The following is a 5,058-nucleotide window of genomic DNA, read 5'->3' as shown; positions in this document are numbered from 1 at the left end:
TCAAGAAGTCCTGGATGGTTGAAGCTGCTGACGATTGAAAATGCACCAACATCCATAATTAAGGAAAAGCACCCCTATGCCCAGTGATAGAGGCAGCCAATCAGCAAATGTCCCACCACCCTTTCTACTTCCCTAACCTAATCCTCAAAACGTGGCCTAAGACTGTAGCCAGGGCTGCTCTCCCTTATGAGACAGCCTGGCAGGTTTCCTTTTATTAAAGCCTGTTAAACTGGTCTTTCGAACTCCGAATGATTCTATCAAGTATTGTAAATTTTTTGTTTTTATCAGTGTGAGATGGTATTTGATCATTTTTCCTCTGAAGAGTAGTGTCTTTTTCTGTTTCTTGGCCAATCATGTTTTCTTTCTGTAAATGTATCTTTATTAATCATGCTATTTTCTATTTCTGTTTCTTTTAATTACCCTATATCAATTTGTAGAAGAACTTTATACATTATATAAGCCAGTCCTTAGTTTAATATGTTGAAATATTATTCCTAATTGTCTTTGTGATAATTTTTAATAAATAAAGTTTCAAATGTTAATATGTATAGTCAAAAATTTGTTTACAATTTTTGTGCTTTTTATATTTACTTAAAAACTCCTCTATATACTTATAAATAGAGTGTATTAATTTTTCTTCCAAGAGTTGAAATTTTGCCTTTATACTTTTGTCTCTCATATTTAAGTCCATAACCCATCTGAAATTTATATGAATATCTGTATTGACATTTCCTTTTTTTTTATATAGAGAGAAAGACAGATAGACAGGAAAAAAAGAGATGAGAAGTATCAACTCATAGTTGTGGCACCTTAGTTGTTAATTGATTGCTTTCTCGTATGTGTCTTGACCTGGGGGCTCCAGCTGAGCCAATGACCCTTTGCTCAAGCCAGCAACCATAAATTCATGTCTATGATCCCATACTCAGTCTGGCAACCTTATGCTCAGCTGGTGAGCCTGAACTTAAGATGGATGAGCCTGTGATCAAACTCATGACCTCAGGGTTTTAAACCTGGATCTTCAGCAGGTTAGGCCAATGCTCTATCCACTACACCACTATTGGGTGAGGCAACATCCTCTTTTTTTGTTGTTGGGAAACAATAAGCATTTTGTCATATATCTACTTTTTGTATGTACTTTATTTCCAATCTCTCACTTTTTCCATTAGTCATTACAACATCATGTTAATAATACAATATTTTAGTTTTATGAATTTACAATAAGTATTATAAATTGTATTGTATTATTTTTATTTTTTAGAAATGTTGATAATCTTTTGTCAGTTTGCTTTTCTATCTATTAAAGATTTTGACTAACAGAAGAATAATTTTGGAGAATTTTTATTTTCTGTTATATATATTATTTCCTGTTTATAAACATGGACTATGTTTATGTTTTCCAAAATGTATTTAGGATTTATTTTATGACTTTCTTCAATGTTGTATAATATTTTGCATTGTTTGTGAGATTTATTTGAATCCTCCCCTTTTTTATGCTAAAGTAAATGTATAGAGCTAGATCTGAAGGGCATTAAGTTAGGTAATATAATCAGACAAATATTATAAAGATATCATTTACATATGGAATCTAAAAAGTCTGAAGTTGTAAAAAGAGAGAAAAGAAAAGTGGTTACCAGAGACTAAGAGGTGAAAGGATTGGGGTGATGCTCAAGGCAAACTTGTAACTGATCGATAAGTAAGTCCTGGAGTTCTGTGCACAGCATAATGTTTACAGTCAACAGTACTGTACATATTAGAAACTTCAAAGCTGTTATTACACTAGATCTTTATTTTTCTCACTACAAAAAATGACAACTATGTGATGTAATAGAAGTGTTAGCTGATGCTGCAGTGATGATCACATTGCAATATATAAATGTATTAAATGAACACATTGTACATCTTAAAATTACAGTGTTATATGTCTTAATTTGGAATTGGAAGGCATATGTTTCCATATTAAAAGAGATTCTAGAAAAATATATTAAAAGCATATCATAATCCATTTTTAACACTAGAAATAAAGAGAAGGTCTTATATTTATGTCCTGGGGTTGCTGTAACAAAGTACCACAAACAGAGTGACTTAAAAAACAATTTGTCTCATAGTTGAGAAGACTAGAAGTATAAGCTAAAGGTGTTAGCAGAGTTGATTCCTTTTGAGGACTACATGGTAAAATATCTATCCCCAGCTCCCCTCCGTGTCTTGTAGATGGCTGGGGTTTTTTTTTATGTCTTTTTACATTGTCTTGTCCTAATTTTCCTTTTTTTTTTTTTTTTTTTCATTTATAGCACAGGATTCTTTAATAGTGTAAAAGTTAAAATCGAATCACAAGAGGGATATAGATGAATAATTTGATAAATCCACACTATTCAGTAAGTAAAATAACATTAAGAACACAGCTTGAAGAAATATGACAATGTTTTGTGTGGAAAAAAAGCACATTCGACTGCAGCCATATATGGTCTTTGTGTAAAAAATGTGTACACACCCATAACACGAAAATAGACTAAAGTAATGCTCCAGTGTTAACTGGTTATCTTTAAGGGTTAGGATTACAAGTAATATTCATAGATATTTACACATTTTAGGTTTTCTAAAACAGGCACATAAAAATGATCAGAGAGTAAGGTGTCTTTTTTTAAACTGTATTTATTAGGTTGAAACTAGTTAAGTATTTTTAAATAGAGTTCGAGATGACATAAGGTTCTGCCAGACCTGCTAACCCATTTAAACTCAGAACCCTCTTATCCAGGTATGTAGCGACCATAATAAATAAGGTATGCAATCATTTGAAAACAAGACTGACTTATTTGGATTTGGGACTATGAATAGTTCTGTCCCTACTACCTGACCTCCTCCCGCCATGACTCCTGGACCTAGAGGGGCTCCGACTTCGGCTCCGGCTTCCGCTTCCGCTCCGACTTCGGCTCCGGCTCCTGCTCCTGCTCCGGCTTCGGCTCCGGCTCCTGCTCCGGCTCCAGCTCTGGCGGCTCCTGCTCTGGCTGCGCCGGCCCCTGCTGCGGTCCCTTTTTCTTTCTCTACTTCGAGAAGTGTGCCTCTCACGACTTTTTGCCCTGTGTTTGTGAGATTTCTTCCCCCTGTGGCTACTCTTCTTTCTCCTCTCTGTCTCCCCGTTCCATTTGTAGGAGCGAGACAGACTGGGGCTTCTCCTCCTCCTGCGTCTGCCGTGGTACTCGTCATGGTGTCCCAGCCGCTCTCTCCTATCTGAGCTCTTCCCAAAGGAAGAGCCGGACCGGTCTGGAGAGAGGTAGATGTCCCTGTTCGCTTCCCAGAATTCATTGTTGGGATTTCTGAACACATGAAGAAAGTTGCAGTGCTTTCCCCTTGGGCACTGTTGTATTTCAAATAAGCCACAAATTGCCATTTTCCATCGGGTCACTGGGCAGAATTCGCACTGAAGCTGCCGTCCTGTATACCATCTTCCGTTAAACAGAGAAAGGGCCGCCTGGCACTCTTCTTCCGATTGGTATTGAACATATACATTGCCCCTTAGGTGAGGTTCCAAGTTGCAACTGACCTTGAACCTGGATCACCTTCCCCACATTCTTGAACTCAGGGAGCACATCCTCATAGAAGTCCAGGAACTGCTGGTAGGTCTCCTCTTCACTGTACTCCAGGCTGGCATCGGGGTCGTAGTCGTCCCTTCTGCACTGCTCCATTCCAAAAGTCGTAAACATGCTTCGGATAAGAAGGGTGGGGCTGGACGTCGGGAAATTGTGTTTGCGTGAACACCTATCTCCAAATCTGCAAGCTCCCGTTTTACTGTAGAATGGACAATTAGCTCGATCTTTCTCCATTATTCTTAAGTCCGTAGGTGGTTCTGGGTTTTGCCATGTGGCAACATTTTCCAACTCATTTTCAGCCCGCTCCAGCATCTTCTGCACAGCCTCCTCTCTCTCTCTCTTCTCTTGTAGCTTCTGCTTCTCTTCTTCTTTCTCCTTCTTCTGCTGTTCTTCCCATTCTTCCTTTAACTTTCTCTCCTGTTCCGCTTGCCGCTTCCGAGCCGTCTCTTGTCTTTCCTTCTTTATTCTGAATTCTTCTTGTGCCTTCCACTCCCGCTGCAACCACTCCTCATGTAATCTTTGCCTCTCTATCTCCAACAGCGTCTCTTCTTCTTCTTGTTGTTCAACAACAGTTTCCTCCTCTGCCTCCTCCGTCCTCGGTGAGAATCCTGAGTCTCTCAGTCTGGCGAGCTCCTGCCGACGTTTCCTTCGCTTCTCCTTCTTCAGGGCAGCCCTGTACTTCTTGTGGCTCGGTTTCTCCGGAAGAACCGCCGTGCCGGGCGCTGCCATCTTGCCCGCGCCCTAATTTTCCATTTTTAAAAGGACACTAATTATGTTGGATTAACGGTCATCTTCGTGTCTGGTGCAGTGGATAAAGCACTGACCTGAAATGGTGAGGTCACCAGTTCAAAACCCTGGGCCTCCCTGGTCAAGGAACATATGGGAAATAACTACTATGAGTTGATGTTTTCTGCTTCTCCTCCCTCTTTCTCTCTTTCTCTTCTTCTAAAAAATCAATAAAGAAAAACATATAGAGCAGTAACCCTAATGACTCCATCTCAATATAAGTAATTGTATCTATAATGGCCCTAATTCTAAATAAGGTAATATTCTTAGATATTGATAGTAAAGACTTCAACTGAATTTTTTGAGGACACAATTCAACCAACAACAAGTCCTAAAGTCATCCAGAAAGAAAAAGGTATATATAACAGATTACATAGGCAAAGCTGGATTTAGAATGACATTGGACTCCTCAATATACCTTTAAAGTTCTGAAGAAAATGATTTTCAACCTAGAATGTTATACATAACCAACTAATAAGTAAAAGTAAAGATGGGCTAAAGATATCTTTATATTTACAAGGACTCAAGTGTTAACTTCCCCTGATCCGTCCTCTGGAAGCCATTGGTGCATAAGCTCAATGAAAAGGAAGGCATAGGTGGATTTACTGTGACCTTAATGAATCTTCCACTTCAAATTTTCTCACTTGCACAGGTCCCTTTCAATAGATAAAGGGGTTTAGCAATGTGT

The 5,058-nt window shown here is 38.7% G+C and overlaps 1 pseudogene; it reads right to left on the bottom strand.

The window, feature by feature from the left end:
• Positions 1-2,400: 2,400 nt before the first annotated feature.
• LOC136407922 (U2 small nuclear ribonucleoprotein auxiliary factor 35 kDa subunit-related protein 2 pseudogene) lies at positions 2,401-4,319 on the bottom strand (annotated as a pseudogene).
• Between the last annotated feature and the right edge of the window lie 739 nt (positions 4,320-5,058).

Source organism: Saccopteryx leptura, chromosome 6 (genome assembly GCF_036850995.1).
Source record: "Saccopteryx leptura isolate mSacLep1 chromosome 6, mSacLep1_pri_phased_curated, whole genome shotgun sequence".
NCBI lineage: Eukaryota > Metazoa > Chordata > Mammalia > Chiroptera > Emballonuridae > Saccopteryx > Saccopteryx leptura.
Note: the sequence above shows the minus strand (reverse complement) of the source record. Positions and strands in the feature narration are given on the sequence as shown.